The sequence below is a fragment of the Jaculus jaculus genome, chromosome 1 (assembly GCF_020740685.1).
Source record: "Jaculus jaculus isolate mJacJac1 chromosome 1, mJacJac1.mat.Y.cur, whole genome shotgun sequence".
Taxonomy (NCBI): Eukaryota; Metazoa; Chordata; class Mammalia; order Rodentia; family Dipodidae; genus Jaculus; species Jaculus jaculus.
Window position 1 is genome coordinate 26,080,895 of NC_059102.1, and position 23,187 is coordinate 26,104,081.

The window sequence follows — 23,187 nt, forward strand, 5'->3', positions numbered from 1 at the left end:
GAATACATATTCTCAGCAGCCCATGGAACATTCTCCAAAATAGACCATGTATTAGGCCATAAAACATGCCTCCACAAATTCAGTAAAATTGATCTAATTCTGTGCATCATGTCAGATCACAATGCTTTTAAGCTAGAAATTGACAAGAGACTCATCACTAGCTCCCGGGAACTGAACAACACACTTTTAAACAATGAATGGCTTGTAAAGGAAATAAAAAAAAGCAACTGTAATATTCCTAGAATGAATGATAATTAAAACACAACTTACCAAAGCTTATGGGACATAATGAAGACAGTCATAAGGGGAATATTGTAGTGCTAAAGGCTTGATTACAGAGATGAAAAGATCCAAAATAAATAACCTAACTATTCACCTAAAGCTGTTGGTTTAACAAGAAAAATACAGTGCCAAGATCTCCATAGGGAAATAAATAATAAAGATCAGGGCAGAAATTAATGAATTGGAAACTAAGAAAACAATAAAATCAATAAAATGAAGAACTGGGTGTTTAAAAAAATAAACAAGACTAATAAACCCTTGGCCAGTTTGATCAAAAAAAAAGAGATATTTCAAATTAACAAAATTATAAATGTAAAGGAAGAGGTCACAACAGCCTTCAATGGAATTGGAAGAATCATCAGAACATGCCTCCAAAACCTTCATTCCACAAAATTGGATAATCTGGAAGAAATTGATTAATGTCTAGACACATACCATCTACCACTGTAATTTTGTCTTGCAAAGCAAATTGCTTTTTCAGCTGCATGTTTATTAGGAACACTCAGAAAATCAAAGATCTAGGAAAAGAACAGCTAATATTTTAATTATGTCTCTAGTCCTTATAATGCTCTGCTTTCTACTTTTTTGTCAAATTTCCCCTTCCTCCTTGTTAAGTAAATAACCTCTCATAAGTATTCCCTATAATTTCTTTTTTACATTTTTAAAATTTATTTCAGAAGGAGAGAGAGAAAAAGTCTGATAGAGAAGATGGATGTTCCAAAGCCTTTAGCCACTGCCAATGAACTCCAGATGCATGCACCACCTTGGGTATCCAGCTTAAGCGGGTCCTGGGAATTGAACCTGGATCCTTTGGCTTTGAAGGCAGATGTCTTAGTCACTAAGTCATCTCTCCAGCCCAAGTTTTTGTTTTTTTTTTAATTTTAGGCACACACACACATATACACAGAGAAAGAGAGAGATAGAGAGAGAGAGAGAGAGAGAGAGAGAGAGAGAGAGAGAGAGAGAATTGCCTTTAGCCACTGCAAATGAACTCCAGATGATTGTGCCACCTTGTGCATCTGGTGTGTGTGAGATCTAGAGAATTGAACCTGGATCCTTGGGCTTCATAGGCAATTGCCTTAACTGCTAAGACATCTCTCTAGCCATCTCTTTAAATTTTATAGCTGTTAACAGCCAGCATTTTTGAACTTTGCTATTTTATGGTTGATCTTCTCTGTGGATATTTTGTCTGTAGTTGAAAATCACTTCTGAAGTCTCCCACTATTTCTCATTTCAATTTATTTCAGTGAAATTTTTATTATAGCTCAGTTGTTAGGAATATTTCAGCTTATAATTGCTACCTTATCAAAGTACCATTTCATTGCAGAATTTCCTGTTTGTTTCTAGAAACAAGCTTTCTTTTCCCCATAATATGTGTTTTGTCTGATATTAGTTTAGCTATTACAAGCCTCTTCTAGTTGCTGCTCACATTTATTTTTAGACTTTATTTTCCATTTCCCATATTAAGGCCTTCTGTTTTAATCTAAGATGTATCTCTATTGCATGTAGTTTTTTATAGCTTTATCAAAGCCAAATATCATAATCTCTGTTTTTGTATTATTTAAACTATTGAAATGTATTGCTTCCTTGATATGTTTACATCTATATATGCCTTTTTGCTACTTGTTTTCTGTGCTTCATGCATTTTATTCATTATTTCTCCTTGTCTTATTTACATTAAACACACATTTCATACCTGCTTTATTTGAATTTTCTCACCAATAATTATATTTTTCAGGATATTTATTATTTTTTCTCCTAGAGATTATAATTACCTTCATGAAATAATTCATATTAGAGTAATATCTATTTAATATTCACTTTAATTGTGTATGGGTCTATTTCTCTATTATAGTTTTTATTCTTATCTTTACAGATATCCTCTATTGTTTTATGTGGTTTTTAATTGATGATCTTCAGTTCAGCCTAAGCAAATTCCCAGATTTTTTTGGCACACACTTAATCTTTGAGTAATACAATCGGAGACAGTGGTCAGAAAGAAAGGAAATCCATCAGTGCAGGATATTATTAATTCAGTATTACAGAAGTCGTCTGAATAACTCTAGAGTCATTAAAATTACCAGATGACAATTTTCAGGGTACAAAAATATGGAAAGTAGAATGTTAGGATCTGCTATGAGAAAAGCAGTGGTAATTTTAGCAAATCAACAACTTTCCTCAAATATGAGCAGCAAAGAAGTTACTCTTTTTGCATTTTTATTTGGTTTGTGTTTGTGTATTTGTGAGCATGTACAAGTATGCGTAGCATGTCCAGGTGTGTGTGTGTGTTTACGTATTCCTATGGGTATGCACTGTGCAGTATGTGCACATAAAGGCTAGAGGTTAACATAGATTGTCTTCCTCAGTGTCCTCCACATAAGTGGCAATTTGTGTTATTGTTGTTTTGGACAGGTTGTCTTCTTGACCCTAGACCTAACTGATTCAGGCTAACAAGCCAGCCAGAAAGCCCTAAGGATCCACAGCTTTCTGCCTGTCCAACACGGGGGTTGCAGACACACCCTACCATTCCTGAAGATCCAAATTCAAGCCATCATGCTTTTTTGTTATGAAGACCACAGCATCTCTGATCCTCGAATTAATATCACAAGAATAATCAAATGAATTTGAAATAAACCTGAACAGGTATGTGTTCAAGCTACTGTATCAGGCATTTATGTTTAATAAAATCTGATCCCTTAGAACCTCTGCTATGCATTCCTCTAAACTTTGGTTTTGCTTGATAGTTCATTTCTTTCTCTTACCTCAGTGAAAAGTAAATCTCCCAATTGGCATATATCACACTCAGGAATAAAATAAAGAAAGTAAACATATAATCAAACCATTATCACCACTGAACACAAGTAGATCAAATGCACATTCATGAATGAGTAATCGTTGAGCAGGAATACCTCTCCATCCTAGGTCTTTGAGCAAGAATACCTCACCACCTTAGTTCTTTGAGCAGAATACTTCATCATCCTAGGTCTTTGAGCAGGAATACCTCACCCTCTTGGGACTTTGGGAAGGGATATTTCACCATCCTAGGTGTTGAGTCATGGTTCTTTGGCTCGCCAATGTATATAATCACGTGTTCAATGTTGTTGGCCTTATTTCAGCTGTGTGTGAGGTTGCTGTTTGGACTTGGAATAGCAATGTGATTATGTTTTTTTTTTCTTTTTTATTAACTTTTTTTCTCAGCGAATACAGTCAACTTGGTACCATTATTAGGCTCATCAATTACCTACCCCCTTCCTTTGCCCCCCCCCCTTGTTGAAGTATATGGGTCATGCATTCTGGAGTTAGCCCACAGTTATGCGTAGGATAAATGGCTCTGCATATCATGACCCAACATCTGGCTCTGACATTCTTTCTGCCCCCTCTTCCGCAAAATTTCCCTGAGCCATGTTGGGTTCATTTTTGGTCTGCTTCAGTGATGAGGTGTTGGGGGCCTCTGGGTCTCTGGATCTCTGATTATGTTTTAACATACAGAGAGGACAATCTATTTAGAAATGAGGACTAGGGCTGGAGAGATGGCTTAGTGGTTAAGGCACTTGCCTGCACAAATGCCAGTTAACACATGCATGCTAAGTGGAACACGGTTCTTGAGTTTGATTGCAGTGGCTGGAGGCTCTGGTGCACCAATTTCCTCTCTCTTTTTCTCTCATTAAAAAAAGAAAAAGTAGAAATGAGGACTGAAGAATTTGTTTCCAAACTGAATGCAAACATATTTTCTTAGATAGTAGACTTACTCAGGGTGGGCTTGATGTGGTTTGGGTTGATAGGGTTGGGCCTATAGTTGATAGACCACAGACAGCCTTCGGCACCACTGGCCCAGTCTAGGTTTACGTCACTGGCTCTCTTTATGGACAGAGTGATCACATTAGCAGTTACCATCACTGCACACTCTGCTTTTGTTCCAATGAGAGAGAACACTTACTGGTTTGCTGGTTTGTCTGTAGGAAAAACAGATAGCTTTTCCAACACTTGCTTTGCCACACCAGGGCCACTGGATAGTTCCAAAATGGGAAGCCCACTATAGATAGGTATATTTTTTAAATTTTTTTGTTCATTTTTATTTATTTATTTGAGAGTGACAGAGAGAGAAAGAGGCAGATAAGGAGAGAGAGAGAGAGAAAGAGAGAGAGAGAGAGAGAGAGAGAGAGAGAGAGAGAGAGAGAGAATGGGCACGCCAGGGCTTCCAGCCACTGCAAACAAACTCCAGATGCGTGTGCCCCCTTGTGCATCTGGCTAACTTGGGTCCTGGAGAATCGAGCCTTGAACCAGTGTCCTTAGGCTTCACAGGCAAGTGCTTAACTGCTAAAGCCATCTTTCCAGCCCAGATATTTTTTAATTAACTAATTTCTATAGGAAGTTAAATGGACTTCAGAACATAAGATCATAAAAGACAAGCTCAGCAGTCCCCACATTTCTCCTGGACACTTAACATTCAATTAAGTAATAACATGCCCATTAAAGGGCCTGAAAATCTATGCTTTTTAATTATAGAATTTTAAGCACAGGAACAGATTAAAGGACAAAAAGCTTTATCCTGGTTTCATACTGAAAATGTTAATACATTTTGATACTGTATCCTCCACCACTCTTTTAGTATTACTAATACTGATTTAAAATTAAGAGTAATAAAAATAAATCAATAAATAATCATGAAGTGATGTTGTATTTTGTCAAAGGCCTTTTCTGCATCTATCAAAATGATTATGTGTTTTTTTATGTTTAAACTTATATACATGGTGTATTACGTTGAAAGATTCCGCATACTGAATCCTGTGTTCCTGTGATGAAGGCCACTTGATCAAGAGGGATAACGCTTTTGATTTGTTGTTGAATTAGATTTGCAAGGATTTCTTCAAGATCTTTGCATGTAAGTTCATCAGAGAAACAGGCCTGTAGTTTTATTTTCTTGTGGCATCTCTGCCTGGATTTGGTATTAGGGTGATAGTAGCTTCGTAGAAGGAATTGGGGAGCTTTCTGTGTTCTCCAACTGTGTGACACAGTCTGAGAAAAGTTAGTTTCAGTTCTTCCATGAAGGTTTGATAGAATTCAGCTGAGAAGACATCTAGTTTCCAGGAGCTGATGGGAATAAATAAATAAATACAGAAATGAGTGAATATACAATTTGAAAATTAGTCGTTTTAATTAAGGCAATCAAAACGAGCTAAAATAACATAATCTTTCATATTATAGGAAGATGGTGGGTCTCATAAAATATAAAGTTAATTTAAGAAATTTTGTGAAGAATTTTTTTATCATTAAAATTTTTTTAGTAAAATTTTCATGGATAATTTTGAAGGTGAAGTGACATGGGATGTTTCTCTTATTTCTCTCCAAGTGAAGATTTGGAAGTCAAATTTTCCTTTCACTGTTTTAAAGTTTTCAAAATCTGATGACTATTTACTACTGCTGAAGATGAAATTTAAAATAATTCATGTTATTGTCACTATTCATACCACAATGTATACTTGCATCTTCTCACCTCTGTCAGCTGATATACTTCTTGTAAATGACGGCTGAGCATTGACAGGCACCTTAAAGGGGATTATGTTATCATTCAGGACCTTTCTCAATTTAGACTCTATCAAACATAGTGGGTGCTGAGGGATTGAACAATATTGAAATAGCAAAGGACAGATGTCACATTCTGAATTTAATCTATCAGCAAGGGTTACAACCTTAGAATTAATTACAAGGGATTTATCATTTACTTTAGAAGCAGAACCTGTCTTATACAAAAGTGGCATTACAATTTAAAAGGAAAAGATGAACTTTGGAAAGTCATTCACAGAAGTTAGAAGGAGATTAATGTAGAAAGATCATTAGTGAGAATGAGATATTTTTGAGAATGGGACAAACTTGTTTTTTTGTGTGACACACACAAATGTAGGAATGTAGTGGGAACTAAAATAAGTACTATAATATTTTTAAGTAAAATTTATTAAAACAAAATCTGCTTATAAGCCCCAGGCATGCACTGTTTTTCTCTATAGGGATAGCAATACAATCAAACATAATACTAGAAATAGTTAGTAGGCATAGAACTAAGGAATGCTTATAAGTTGCAACCTCTCAATAATAAATATTATATTAATATTTTATGAATGAAAGCAAGAAAATTTATAACACACATATGTAGACTCTGGCATATGTATTTAAAAAGTCAGCTTCAATATTTTTGTAGTCATCTCTGCATTGTGTCTGTTGGTACAACTGAACATCTACTAAAGGTGTAAGTATATTCATAGAAATGTGTTTTTTTCCTTTATTTTTATTTTTTAATTAGTTTTCTATTTGGCAAATACAGGCAGTTTGGTACCATTATTAGGCTCATCCATGACCCACCCCCTCCCTATTGGCCCCTCCTTGTTGAGTTATATGGTTCATGCATTGTGGAGTTAGCCCACAGTTATTGGTATGATAAATGTCTCTGCATATCATGACCCAACATGTGACTCTGAGATTCTTTCTGCTCACTCTTCCACAAAATTTCCCTGAGCCATGTTGGGTTCATTTTTGGTCTGGTTCAGTGATGAGGTGTTGGGGGTGTCTGAGGCTCTGGCTCTCTGAATTGGTAGAGTTGATTTTTCTCTGTATTGGTCTCCTTCCCCCTTGTGCTGGTATCTGGTTCATCAGGAAATCATCACCCTTGCTTGTTTTGCTAATTTTCCTTAGTTTCAGCTGGGGCCCTTTTGAGGTATGATGGGTTAGCTCTCTCCTTAGGATCTGCATCTATCTGAAAAAGAGAAGCAGATTCTCCAACGGAGAGTAGGTTAGTTACAGGACAAATGAAATAACCCTTACTGTTTTTTGTTTTTTTTTCTTCTTGATATCTAATTTATCTACAGTATTCTTTTTTATTTTTATTTATTTATTTTTATTTTTTAATTTTTATTAACATTTTATATGATTATAAAATATATCCCATGGTAATTCCCTCCCTCCCCACCCCCACACTTTCCCATTTGAAATTCCATTCTCCATCATATTACCTCCCCATTACAATCATTGTAATTACATATATACAATATCAACCTATTAAGCATCCTCCTCCCTTCCTTTCTCCACCCTTTATGTCTCCTTTTTAAGAGTTTAATAGGTGTAGGCCCTCTTGTAGCCCATGATTGATGGTAGCTTTATATTGGAGAGAGGGTTTATGTTTGGATATGATTCTGACTTGTTTCCCAGGTCCAGCTATGCGGCTGGTACCACTGAGGGGATCAGTTAGCCAAATCAAGAGCAGCTGGTTCCCCACCATGGCTGTGTGCCACTATTGCACTTCTGTGGGCATCACAACCAGTTATTTGTGGCTAAGTAGGTTAGACCATGATTGCTTGGAGAGATATTGGTTATTTCCCTCAGTTGCCCATGTAGCACCTTCTGGCTCTAAACGTGCTGACTGTCTGGTGACTGACTCTCTCCTGGCTTCCAGCCATGCTGTTCCATTTTATGTGTTAGCTGCATATGGTGTCTTCAGCAATAGGGTTTTACCACTAACCTTTGGTGGGTCATCAAGTACTCTGAAGAGATCTGTCATTGTTTAGGAAAACTTGTAGGTTTCTCCCTACAAAAGCTCATTGTGGATGATAGCCCCATGCTCGTACTGGGAGTCACAGGTCAGTGCCCACTAAGAAAATGAGGAAGAATATAACTAATATACAAGAGTTAGGGAGGAGAGAGAGAGAGAGAGAGAGAGGGAGGGAGAGGAAGAAGGAGGGAGGGAAAATGCAGAAGGTTTAGGTTAAATTGATCCTAACATCTCAAGTGTCTTCTGGTTCAGGTGTTTCCTATAAGGGCCTGGTGCAGATTCAACCACTTGGTCTGCCTTTTAGGAAGTAGAATCTTATGGTACCATTGCCGTTTGGGTCTAAATTAGTGTTTCCCTCCCCTTCTATGCCCTCTTCTCCCTCCCCATCTTTCCTAGTGTCTAGTCCATGAGATGCTTGCTGGGTATGTAAGGTATCTTGGGTAGATTCAGGTTAGGTGCTGTAGATAAGTGAGACTATGTGGCGATTATTTTTCTGTGATTGGGTAAGTTCACTGCGGATGATCTGTTGCAGGTTCAACCATTTTTCCTCAAATTTCTTTGTGTCATTTTTTCTTACTGCTGTGTAGAATTCCATTGTGTAAATATACCACATCTTAGTTATCCATTCTTGTAGTGATGGACATCTGGATTTATTCTAGCTCTTAGCTATTACGAATTGAGCCGATACAAACATATTTGAGCAAATCTCTCTGGCCTGTGGTTTGAAGGTTTTAGGGTAGATGCCCAGTAAGGGAATATCTGGGTCTTTTGGTAACTCTATAGTCAGCTTTTTCAGGAGTATCAATAATGCTTTCCAAAGTGGTTGTCCCATCCTACATTTCCACCAACAGTGGATGAGTGTTCCTAGTTCTCCACATCCTCGCCAGCATTTATTTTTGTTTGATTATTTGATGTGTGCTATCCTTATTGGGTTTAGGTGGAATCTCTTAGTTGTTTTAATTTGAATTTCTCTGATGATTAGGTATGATGAACATTTTCTTAAGTGTGTGTTTGCCATTTGTGTTTCTTCCTCTGTGAATTGCCTGTTCAGCTCTTTGCCCCATTTTGTGAGTGGGGTGTTTGACTTCTTACTGTTTACATTTTTGAGTTCTTTGTAGATTCTAGAGATTAGGCCTCTATCAGTTGAATAACCCACAAATATTTTTTCCCATTCTGTGGGTAATCTATTGGCTTTGTTTATTGTATGTTTGTCTGTAAAGAAACTCCTCAGCTTCATGTGATCCCATTGGTTGAGTGACTGTTTAAGATGGTGAGCTACTGGGGTTTTGTTCAGGAAGTCTTTTTCCATTCCTATATCATGTAAAGTACTTCCTAAATTTTTTTCCATTAGTATTTGAGTTTCTGGTCTTATATTGAGGTCTTTGAATCATTTAGATTTGAGTGTAGTGCATTGTGAAATGTGTGGATCAAGTTTCAGTTTCCTGCATGTGGTTATCCAGTTTGTCCAGCACCATTTGTTGAACACGTCATACCAAAACTTATGGGACACGATGAAGGCGGTTCTCAGGGGAAAATTAATAGGACTTAATGCCTTCATAAAAAAGACAGAAATATCCCAATTCAATAACCTAACCATCCACCCAAAGGCACTGGAAAAAAAAAATCCAATCCAAATAGCTCCAGATGGAAAGAAATAATTAAAATTAGAGCAGAAATTAATGAATTGGAAACCAAGGAAACAATTAAGACAATTGGCAAAACAAAGAGCTGGTTCTTTTAAAAAATAAACAAGATTGACAAACCCCTGGCCAATTTGATCAAACAAAAAAAAAAAAAAATGGAGAGGCTTCCAATTAACAAAATTCAAAATGAAAAAGGAGAGACATAAGTCAAATTGGGAGAATCATCACGACTTATTTCAAAAACCTCTACTCCACAAACCTGGATAATGGGGAAGAGATGGATAAATTCCTAGATGAATACCATCTATCAAAGCTAAACTCAGAGCAGATTAATCACCTCAATGAACCCATCACACTCATGGAGATTGAAAATGTAATAAAAAACCTCCCCAAAAAGAAGAGTCCAGTACCAGATGGCTTCCCACCTGAATTCTATCAAACCTTCACAGAAGAAATCAAACCAATCTTCCTAAAACTGTGCCACACAACTGAAGAACAGGGAAAACTTCCCAACTCCTTTTATGAAGTGAGTATCATCCTAATTCCAAAACCAGGCAGAGAAGCCACAAGAAAAGAAAACTACTGACCTATTACCCTAATGAACTTAGATGCAAAGATCCTGAACAAAATCCTTGCAAACTGTTCCAACAACACATCAAAAGCATTATCGACCTTGACCACGAGGGATTTATCCCAGGAACACAAGGGTGGTTCAACATATGGAAATTTGTCAATGTAATACACCACATAAACAAGGTTAAATATAAGAACCACATGATCATTTTAATAGATGCAGAAAAGGCCCTTGACAAGATACAACATCACTTCATGCTCAAAACATTGGAGAGAATTGGCATGTTTAGTTCATATCTTAACATAATAAAGGCAATATACATAGCTCCAAAGGCCCAAATAATACTTAATGGAGAGAGACTGGAAGAATTCCCATTAAAATCAAGAACAAGATAGGGTTGTCCTCTCTCACCTCTGCTTTTCAATATAGTACTGGAAGTCCTAGCTCATGCAATAAGACAGGAGAAGGAAATAAAAGGGATACAATTTGGAAAGGAAGAAGTTAAGTTAGATCTCTTCACTAATGACATGATTGTATATGTAAGAGACCCAAGAAACTCCATCCCAAAACTCCTGAAGGTGATTAACTCATACAGAAAAGTAGCAGGATACAAAATCAATGCACAAAAAATCAGTAGCATTTCTATGTGCAAATGACAAAGAAACAGAGAAAGAAATAAGGGACATTGTCCCATTTTCAATAGCAACCACAACAACAAAAATACCTTGGAATAACATTAACCAAGGAAGTGAAAGATCTATACAAAGAAAACATTAAAACCCTCAAAAAAGAAATTGAGGAGCACTTGAGAAATGGAAAGACCTTCCATGCTCCTGGATAAGAAGAATTAACATTGTGAAGATGACAATCCTACCAAAGGCAATATATAGATTTAAAGCAATTCCAATTAAAATCCCTACAGTGTTCTTCACAGAGATAGAAAAAATGATCTCAAATTTCATATGGAAAGGCAGAAAGCCTCACATATCCAAACATATCCTCAGCAAAAGAACTACCTCTGGTGGCATCACCATACCTGATCTAAAGCTATATTACAAAGCCATAGGAATAAAAACAGCATGGTACTGGCATAAAAACAGGAGTATAGACTAATGGAATAGACTTGAGGACCTGGACTTTGGGTCAAGCAACTATAGGTACTTGATATTCGACAAAGGCCCGAACAATATAGGCTGGAAAAAAGATAGCATCTTCAACAAATGGTGCTAGACAAACTGGATAAGTTCATAGAAATGTTTATATGTGAGTTTATATGTGAAGTAATGATTGAAACACCACAGCACTTGAAGGCATTTTCCAAGTTTAACAATTGAGGATTTTACTCAACTTGTTTTTGGAGGAAAAAAAAAAACTACTTTGAATGTCAAGGTCTGCTTCACTACTGGTGCTCAAAGACTGGTGAGAACCCTGCTCCTTCCCAGAGTAAAAAGACTTGTCAGAGAGTTATTCTGAGCCTCCACACTGTTTGCCAGTACATTCTTACAGCTTGCTGTGAGTTAGGGTGCTTGGGTTCATTTATCTTTCCTCCACTATATTGCTACATGTTAGAGCACGACTTGATCATTTATCACTCTTCATTCCACAAAGTGTTCTGGCTACCGTTACCCAATAAATAATGAAAGTTCAATAAATCCTTATGAAATGGGATGTTTGTCTTATTTCTCTCCAATTACCTGTTCCCTGTCCATCTCTCTCTTTTCATTGCTTCTTATGTTTTCATTTCCCTTTCTTCCTCTCTTTCAACTTAGCCAGTGGTATCTTTTTATTTTGTAAAAATATCTCCTTATAGAATACTTTAAGGGGAAAATGCAGCATACAAACACCTTTAGATAGTTGATATTTTTTCTTATTTCCTTAAATTAAAACTTGACTTAGGGCATCTTTGTAAATTGCTCTGTGCTTAAAAGAACTTCCGTGCAAGCCTGATAAAAATTATTTAGATCCAAACATCCACATAAAGGCAGACACAAAAATCAGTTATCACATTATACCTACAATGGAAGGTGGTGTCTGGAGAATTCACAGCTCACAGGTTGAGCTTGTCTAGTCTTCCCAGTCTTCAAAAGATGGAAAGGTAGGGCCAGCACCCCCCGGTTGTTCTATTACCTCCATATGTAACCCCCACATGTGCACTGTGGCATGTGTGCGTGTGTGTTTGCACACTCACACACACACAACATCATCATTGTCACAAACATACACACAGATACATTCTTAAAATGCCTGCATTTTAAAACTTGATAAATAAACCTTTCCCTGTTGGCTTTGCCACACAGAATGGAATGCCCCACAGTGAAAATGGACAGTGTATGTGTGTGTTGGTATGATTCTCAAAGGAGTTTATTATTTCGATAAACTATAATCACACAAATTTAATTGTCTGTATCAGTCTTCATTAGTAAATATTGTTACTCACATGTCTGTGATAGGGTGCTGTCTGGAAAACCAAATCACCCCATGTTGCTCCTGAGTATTGACACAATCATACAAATATCTACTTTCCTGGAAATCAAGCAGATCTTATCAGGAACATGAACTTCATCTGTTTGTATTGCTCATCTTGCAACTTCAACTTTAGAAGTCTCTAATATAATAATAAATGCTCATTCTCTATTTCATCTAAAAATGAAAACAAGTGAGCAGGCAGGGTCAACTTGCTTAATTTGATCCTCCATCGCATTTTACAGTAGAGCAGAGGAAGCTGGGGCTATAATGTTTGTCTTCCGTCAGATTTTATAATATGATTTTTGTCAGCAATATGTAGTAAAATGTGTGAAATATTATGAACTGCTCAAATAAAAATGTGTATTACCTAATAAGTTAGAAATAAATGACAAGTATTTCCTTCTATTTTTCTGACTTTGACCTAGCTTGTATAAGATATAGAAACAGACATGAATTTAAGGTTTCTAAATCCATGCCAATAATAATCCAGGTGACATTTGTACACCACTTTGACATTTAAATGCCGTTGGCAGATACTTTTGAAAACAGATCCTATGTAATTGTAAATAAAAAGCAAATCAGTATGTCTTCTCTTGTTAAATCACAAGGTAAATTTCAGACATTACAAATAACAGGTAATTGTTATGGAATATATTCTAATAGTGTTTGATTACTGTTGTAGTAATGATACTGTTTGTGATGGTTACATTTGTATCTCAGCTTGACTGAGCCACGAGGTAGTCAAATATTAGTTATTATGATAAACTTACTTAGATAAAAATCAACATTTATGATGGTTGACTAAGGGAGATTCTGCTCCCTAATATGGCCCAGTCTCATCTAATTAGTAGAAAGGTCTGAATAGAGAACAAAGGCTGACCCTCCTAAGAGTAAATGAGAATTCTTTTTCTGGCTCTGTTAATGAAGACAAAGAGTTTTTCTTTCCTGCCATAGGACCGGAAGACATATAGACTCTCCCTTGTACTCCAGCCTTGCTTTTGTTCAGGTAGACACTAGACCATAGTGTATCCTACCTCTCTGGACTTGGGCACTGACTGGGACTAAACTATCAGCTTTCCAGCATCTGAACATTTAATTGCCACTTTTAGAAAATCGATGAAACTATTACATTGAGATGTTAACAAGAAAATGAACATTATTGCTCCATGGATAATCATGTAGGATCCCACCTGAGACCTTAAAAAATAAGGAAGTTGAGGAACAGAGAAATCACATAGACATCCAAAGTCTTAAAAATGCTGATAGAAATGATCAGCTCATGGAACAAAGTAATTTCTGTGTTAGATGAAGTAAGGTGGCAACATGGGATGAGAACCAGGAGATGGTGATCCAAACCCCAGTCTTACAGGGCTTCCCTGCCGCTGTAAAATTGAGTCTTTTATCCAATAACTAGAGAACACATGTTTCTTCCTCACACATCTTCATTTCCAAAAGGAGCATAGTTCTTAACACAGTATCCTAAATATATGCAGCATTCTTCATCTACAAAGTTATTGATTCATGTCTTCTGTGGGAAACAGATTTAAATTGGTCCTGACAGCCTGAGGAGTGCAGTGAAGAAGGTTTGGAAACACATGGATCTGTTCTCTGCTCCCTCCTCAAAATGAAGCCCTCACTTTTAACTTTGGTGTCAAGGGATAAGTAATTCTCTGTCCCTGAGTGTCTGAATGATTTCTCTTTGCACCACAGAAGTAAAAGCGTCTCTTTTGGGGCCATCAATCATCTGGCCTTCTCTCAGATTTTAAAGCTAATCCTCAACACTTCTCTTCAAAGTGTTGTTTTATTAGGTTTGCCATAAGGCAAGCAGATCTCAAGTAACTTTCTGAAGAATTAGGACTGGTTTGTACATAGGGAACCAAATGAGAGTAAAAGATGAACAGGTGTGTTAAAGGTGATTGTTTATTTGTTTATGAGTCAAATACTTTCACAATTTCTTAACTTTTTTTAAAATACTGAAGGGCTGTCAGTTACCTACTATCAAGCTTAATTTGTGTCATGAGTAATAGCTTCTGTTTGCATTTTTATAGCATTGGGAGATCCATAGCAAAGCTCAACTGGATTTAGTGTTATATGGAGGGTTTCATCTTGGTCCTATTGTATAACACAAAACTGGAGGCCAATATTTGTATTTTGCTCATCAAAAATATTAATTTTACACTAACACATATGCATGTAGTTGTAAAGGGAAAAGTCATGAAATATTTACAAGTGCATTTCTAATATACTTGCCAGATGTTGAATTTTTCAATGACTTAGTAAATTATAGATGAAGAGTGAAACTGATATTTTCAACTAATCATGTTGGTGTAAACAAATCTTTCCTTGACAATAGTATTTTATCTGGAGTTTTTTTTTTTTTTTAATTCTGGCAGGTTGTTTTCAACATACCTTTTACAATGCAGAAATAAATCTTTGTTTTAATATATTCTGAAAGCTATCCAGGTATATTATGGCTTTTGGCTGTATGAATTCTTGACAATCCTGTTGTTCCTTATGGGCTACGGTTACCTCATGAAAGAATATTTGTAAGAAACTATTTAGTAAATGAATAAAGTATCTTTCAGATAAATTTCACAAAGTTCTGAACAACTCCCCTACTCTTTTTTTATTATTAGTTTTTTATTCAGCAAATACAGTCAGTTTGGTACCAATACTAGGCATATCCATGACCTACTCCCTCCCCTTGGCCCCTCCTTGTTGAGGTATATGGGTCATGCATTGTGGAGTTAGCCCACAGTTATGAGTAATGTCTCTGCATATCATGACCCAACATGTGGCTCTGACATTCTTTCCGCCCCCTCTTCCACAAAATTTCCCTAAGCCATGTTGGGTTCAATTTTGGTCTGCTTCAGTGATGAGGTGTTGGGGGCTTCTGGGGCTCTGGCTCTCTCATTTGGTAGGAGTTGATTTTTCTCTGTGTTGGTCTCCTTCCCCCTTGTGCTGGTATCCAGTTCATCAGGAAAACAACACCCTTGCTTGTTTTGCCAATTTTTCTTAGTTTCAGCCAGGGCCCTTTTGAGATATGATGGGGTGGTTCTCTCCTTAGGATCTACATCTATCTGAAAAAGAGAAGCAGATTCTCCAACGGAGAGTAAGTTAGCACCAGGACAAATGAGATAACCCTTACTTCTTTTTTTATAGAGAATTTAATAGTTGTAGGCCCTCTTATAGCCCATGATTGATGGTAGCTTGATAATGGAGAGCGTTGTGTCTCAGTGAAAGGGTTAGATAAATCAATAATTCTCATTCCTGAGAAATAACAAGCCCATAGTCACAGGTTTTGCTTAAATTGGAACATACCAACCAACTTCCCTTTGAAGATTATTAAACTATGTATACTTGCTTTTTTTGTTTTATTCATTTTTTTCTTTAAATCACTTTACTTCTGCTACTTCCTTTTCTCCTTATTATCTCACAAATATTTTCCTTCTGTTTCCCTTTCTCAAAATGCACAGTTATGAAATAATTTCTAGAATATATAGAGAATTTTGCTTACTGAAAATGAATTCATGAAAAATGTCTATGGAACTTTTCAATTAGGATCTACGTACTATATATTAGGAACTAGAGTGAGAAAAGAATGGAAGAAAGAAAGGAAAGAAGGAAGGAAGAGAAATCTCTGCTACTGTAATTTTTATAAAAGAGAGAAAAGTAAAAACTATAATCAGATTACCATGCAAAATAAATAAGAAATTATTGAATATGTATAAAACAAAAACCAGCAGGTATTTTTTATAAAATACTGGATAATAATTAACTAAACTTTTCAGTCCCTGACGTTTTTGTCAGCATTATTTAACTGAAAATGGCCTGAAAGTTTAAAAAACAAACAAACACCTGATATACTAAAATAAACTCTTATTATCACGAAGCCAGACAGCAGGGCATATGCAGAATAATGTCTGTGATTTGTCCCCCCCCCATGATAAAGTAAAATGATATTAATAATAACAATATAGAATTGTTCATGGGAGAGGAATGAGCTAGTGAGTAGAGAGCAATACTTGCTTCTCATTCAGTGATCCCTGCTCTGTCTAAATCACTGAAACTGCACATGTACATGTGTTTACAATAAAAAATGAATTATACAGGTGGGCATGGTGACACATGCCTTTAATCCCAGTACTGGGGAGGCAGAGTTAGGAGGATTACTGTGAGTTCAAGGCCACCCTAAGACTACGTAGTGTATTCTAGGTTTTCCCAGGCTAGCAAGTGAGATAGGGTGTGATGATACAACACAATGCAAAAACATATAACACATTACACACACACACACACACCAGGGAGAGAGAGAGAAAGAGAGCAAGAGAGAGAGAATCAATGAAAGACCAAGGTACCCATTCACTTGAGACTGAGACCATAGACTGCCTACTGCAAGGAATCCAGGCTGAAGCCCTCACTAGAAAACAAGGACTACAAGCTCCTATAGAGACCGTGGCCTTGGGGGTAAAGAGCAGGTTGCTGTGAGAAGCCAATGGCCCAGGTGATTCAGAGGAGGGTCTGTGTCTGTGCATCTTGCTAGTACACCCCTGACTGCAGTACTTGTAACGCTTGTGTAAGCACTCTAACCTTTGGGACACACCTAAGTAGGCTCAACTTGGACTTCACTTCATGGCCACCTGTACGTGAAAGCAGGGTGCTGCTCTGAACACACACTAACCAAGCCAAAAGCTAATCCAGAGGTGCCCCACCACCTGGCTGATGCTGCCTATACCATGTCCATTAAATACGGCCCTTATCATAGAAGTTTCATGGTCACCATGAAATTCTTCATGTTTGGATCAAAGAAGTCCCTTCTGGTTTAAAGTAAACTTGGATGTTAACTTGTCTCCAGAATAATGGTAAAAGATCAAGATGATTTAAAAATTGAAAGAGATGCTTGCTGGGTATGTAAGGCATGTTGGGTAGATTCAGGCAAGGTGTTGTAGATGAGTGAGACTATGTGGCAATTTTTTTTTTTTTTCTGTGATTGCTAAGTTCACTGAGGATGATCTGTTCCAGGTTCAACCATTTTTCCTCAAATTTCTTTGTGTCATTTTTTCCTACTGCTGAATAGAATTCCATTGTATAGATATACTACATTTCAGTTATCCATTCTTCTAGTGATGGACATCTGCGTTGATTCCAGCTCTTAGCTATTACGAATTGAGCCGCTACAAACATGGTTGAGCAAATCTGGCCTGTGGTTTGAAGGTTTTAGGGTAGATGCCCAGTAAGGGAATAACTAGGGTTGTTGATATCTCTATAGTCAGCTTTTTCAGGAGTCTCCATATTGCTTTCCAAAGTGGTTGTGCCATCTTACATTCCCACCAACAGTGGATGAGTGTTCCTACTTCTCCACATCCTCACCAGCATTTATTTTCATTTGATTTTTTGATGTTTGCTATGCTTGCTGGGGTAAGGTGGAATCTCATAGTTGTTTTAATTTGCATTTCCCTGATGATTGGGAATGATGAACATTTTCTTAAGTATATGTGAACTGCCTGTTAAGCTCTTTGCCCCATTTTGTGAGTGGAATGTTTGACTTTTTACTGTTTAGATTTTTTATTGGTCCTCTGTCAGTTGAATAAACAGCAAATATTTTCTCCCGTTCTATGGGTAATTTATTGGCTTTGCTTATTGTATGCTTGTCTGTAAAGAAACTCTTCAGCTTCATGTGATCCCATTGGTTGAGTAACTGTTTAAGATCATGAGCTACTGGGGTTTTGTTCAGGAAGTCTTTTTCCATTACTATATCATGGAAAGTACTTCCTATGTTATCTTCCAGTAATAGTCAAGTTTCTGGTCTTATATTCAGGTCTTTGATCCATTTGGACTTGAGTGTAGTGAATGGCGACATGTGTGGATCAAGTTTCAATTTCCTGCATATGATTATTCAGTTTGTCCAGCACCATTTGTTGAAGATGCTATCTTTTTTTCAGCCTATCTTGTTAGGGCCTTTGTCAAATATCAAGTAGCTATAGTTGCTTGACCCAAAGTCCAATCCTCAAGTCTATTCCATTGGTCTATATTCCTGTTTTTATGCCAGTACCATGCTATTTTTATTACTATGGCTTTGTAATATAGCTTTAGATCAGGTATGGTGATGTCACCAGAGGTAGTTCTTTTGCTGAGGATATATTTGGATATGGGAGGCCTTCTGCCTTTCCATATGAAATTTGAGATCATTTTATTCTATATCTGTGAAGAACAGTGTTGGGATTTTAATTGAAATTGCATGAACTTTGTATATTGCCTTTGATAGGATTGCCATCTTCACAATGTTAATTCTTCCTATCCAGGAGCATGGAAGGTCTTTCCATTTTCTCAAGGCCTCCTCAATTTCTTTTCTGAGTGTTTTTATGTTTTTATTGTATAGATCTTTCACTTCCTTGGTTAACGTTATTCCAAGGATTTTTCTTTTTATTTTTTACTTTGTTGCTATTGAAAATTTGCCCATGTCCCTTATTTCTTTCTCTGTATCTTTGTTATTTTCATATTGAAAGGCTACTGATTTTTGTGCATTGATTTTGTATCCTGCTACTTTGCTATAGGAGTTAATCACCTTCAGGAGTTTTGGGATGGAGTCTCTTGGGTATCTTACATATACAATCATGTCATCAGTGAATAGAACTAACTTAACTTCTTCCTTTCCAAATTATATCCCTTTTATTTCCTTCTCCTGTCTTATTGCTTGAGCTAGAACTTCCAGTATTATAATGAAGAGCAGAGGTGAGAGTGCACAACCCTGTCTTGTTCCTGAACTTAATGGGAATTCCTCCAGTCTCTCCCCATTAAGTATCATTTGGGCCTTAGGAGCTTTGTATATTGCCTTTATTATGTTAAGATATGCACCAACTATGCCAATTCTCTCCAATGTTTTGATCATGAAGTGATGTTGTGTTGGGCCTTGAGAGGCCAGGACATGAGGCCTTGTGGAACTTCCTGAGCCAAGCAAATGTTTGGCGAACTGCCTGGGACCAGCTATGACTCACCAGGCAGCCAAATGGCCTCTGGCCTATTACTTCCACACAGGAAGTTAGAGTTAGAACCATTCATCTCAGAGGTCACAATATGCTATTGGCCCATGCACCCACTCCCTCCTAAAATCCCTGCCTTCATTCTCAACATTATATAAACAACTGCCTGTAACAATAAAGTGAGTTCCTACTTTGAGGAGACTCCCGGCTCAGTGGTTTTGTTCCTGGCCTTCGACACCCACTCTCCTCCTCAACCCCTTGGGAGGAATCAGCAGGCCTGGTCCTCCCCCCAGCACTACCTACTGGAGGGAGCCCAGCAATGTTGTGTCTTGTCAAAGGCCTTTTCTGCATCTAGGAAATGATCATATGGTTTTTGTGTTTAAACTTGTTTATGTGGTGTACTACATTGACAGATTACCGTATGTTGAACCACCCCTGTGTTCCTGGGATGAATCCCACTTGGTCAAGGTGAATAATGCTTTTGATGTGTTGTTGAATTCGGTTTGTGAGGATATTGTTCAGGATCTTTGCATCTAAGTTCATCAGGGAAATAGGTGGATAGTTTTTTTTTTTTTTTTTTCTTGTGGCATCTCTGCCTGGTTTTGGATTTGGGGTGATACTAGCTTCATAAAAGGAGTTTGGTAGCTTTCCCTGTTCTCCAATTGTGTGGCACAGTTTGAGGAAGATTGGTTTGATTTCTTCCAGGAAGGTTTAATAGAATTCAGCTGAGAAGCCATCTGAACTTGGACTCTTCTTTTGGGGGAGGTTTTCTTTTAATTACTTTTTCAATCTCAATGAGTGTGATAAGTTCATTTAGGAGATTAATCTGCTCTGAGTTTACCTTTGATAGATGGTATGTGTTCAGAAATTTATCCATCTCCTCCACCTTATCTAGTTTTGTGGAGTAGAGGTTTTTGAAATAAATCCTGATGAATGTGCCAATTTCACTCATGTCTTTTGTGATCTCTCCTTTTTCAGTTTTAATTTTGTTAATTTGAAGCATTTCTTTTTTTTTCTTTTTTTTTTTGCTTGATCAAATTGGCCAGGGTTTTGTCAATCTTGTTTATTTTTTTCAAAGAACCAGCTCTTTGTCTTGCCAATTGTCTTAATTGTTTTCTTCATTTCCAATTCATTAATTTCTGCTCTGAATGTACCCTACCCAGCAAGCATCTTGTGGACTAGACAATAGGATGGGTGGGGAGGGAGGGGAGGACAACAGAGGGGGTGGGAATCATAAATCTAGACCCAAATGGCAATGGTACTATAAAATTCTACATCCTAAAAGGCAGACCAAATGGTTGAACCTTCACCAGGCCCCTTAGAGGGAACACTTGAGCCACAAGACACTGGAGAGGGTATGATGAAGACTGACCTTAATCTTCTACAGCTCCCCCCCCTTCTCTATAACTCTTTTATATTAGTTATCTTTTTCCTCCTTTTCTTAGTGGGCACTGACCTGTAACTCCCAGTACCAGCATGTGTCTATCATCCACAATGAGATTTTTTTTTTTAGTTTTTTGAGGTAGGGTCTCACTCTAGCCCAGGCTGACCTGGAATTCACTACGGAGTCTCAGGGTGGCCTTGAACTCATGGCGATCCTCCTACCTCTGCCTCCCCAGTGCTGGGATTAAAGGCGTGCGCCACCACGCCCGGCTCCACAATGAGCTTTTGATCAGAGAGACCTACAATGTTTCCTAAAAGAAAGACAGATTTCTGTCAGAGTACTTGATGACCCACCAAAGGTTACTGGTAAGACCCTACTGCTGGAGACACCTTATGTTGTTGACACATAAAATGGAATGGCATGGCTAGATGCTGGAAGAGAATGAGTCCCCAGACAATCAGTGCATCTAGTATCAGAAGGTGTTACATGGGCGACTGAGAGAAAATGACCAATATCTGTCCAAGCAACTCATGGTCTAACCTACTTAGCAGCAAATAACCTGTTGTGATGCTCATACAGGTGCGATAGTGGCACACAGCCAGGGTGGGGAACCAGCTGCTCTTGATTTGGCTAACTGATCCCCTCAGAGATACAGGACCCATAGCTGGAACTGGGAAACAAGTCAGAACCATATCCAAACATAAGCCCTCTCTCCATTATCAAGATACACTCTATCATGGGCTACAAGAGTGCCTTCACCTATTAAATTCTCAATAAAAAAGTAAGGGTTATCTCCTTTGTCTGGTGCTAACTTTCTCTCCGTTGGAGAATCTGCTTCTCTTTTTCGGGTAGATGTAGATCCTAAGGAGAGAGCCACCCCTTCATACCTCAAAATGGCCCCAGATGAAACTAAGAAAACTTCTCAAAACAAGCAAGGGTGCTGTTTTCTTGGTGAACTAGGTACCTGCAAAAGGGTGAAGGAGACCAACACAGAGAAAAATCAACTCCTACCAAATTAGAGGCCTAGAGGCCCCCAACACCTCATCACTGAAGCAGACCATAAATAAACCCAACAAGGCTCTGAGAAATTTTGCAGAAGAGAGGGAGGAAAGAATGTTGGGTCATGTTATGCAGACATTTATCCTACCTATAACTATGGGCTAACTCCAGAATGTATGACTCATATACCTCAATAAGGAGGGGCCAAAGGGATGGGGTAGGTAATGGATGAGCCTAATAATGGTACCAAATTGACTGTATTTGCTGAGTACAAAGCTAATTAATAAAAAATAAATGAATTTAATAAAAAGAAATATGTGAAAAAGGTCCCAGACTACCATAAAGCAGGCAAGAGACAGTGAAAACCAGAGGAGACCATAGATGCAACCTAGAAACAGTTAAAGAGATAGAGATGGTTGCTGTCCTTAGCCATGGTTATGCTGAGAAGTCATTTTCAAAATGCTTGAAAATGCAACTTAATTGCTAGAAACCTTCCCAGAAGTGCTCATGATACTAGGTTGTGCTTAATGCTAGATTTTCAATAACAATATTCATGAACATTTAAATATAATAGCATGCACTGTATATATTTTCTGTGGCACAAATATACATAGTTACATCATCACAAATCATGATGAGGCATTTAGTACTGATGTTTATGTCCAATAACATCCACAGGATTTCTCCTTCCATTTAACCTTCATTATAAGTGATGTGATTTCCTAGTGGTTCTGAACACTAGATGAACAAAACAAACGAAGCTAAAAGTCCTTCCTTCTAGGTACTTGAGACTGTGTATTCATTGCCTTCCATACTTATTAGAGTTCTCATATCCATCGCTGTTAGACCTTTACTTTGGATCATGTTGAATTTAAACCTTTTTGCTTAACAATCAAGTTAATGACTTTAAAGGAAAAGCTTCCAAATCAAAACAAGAAGTAAAGAACTGATACATCATTTAACCTGTAAATTATCATTCATCCATTAAATCTTCCATCCAGCTCATCTATTAAAAAAGTGAGAAGGTTATATCTTTGGCTCATCAGGACTATTAATTAGAAACTGGTTTGAATAACTACCACCCTGGTTGTTTCTAGGTAGCAAGGCTTATTGAGGTTACAACTTGGAGAGCAGCAGTGACAACTGTCAGTGATAGTTTAGGGTAGATGTGGAGATAGATGACTGATTACGTGAGAGTGTTGCACTGTATTGTGCATGAGTTGCCTCTCCTCTGAACCTGGTACTGCTGCTCCTCCACACACAACTTACCTTTCAATATTTACATACAGATAGAAAGGAGAAAATAAGATTTTATCTAG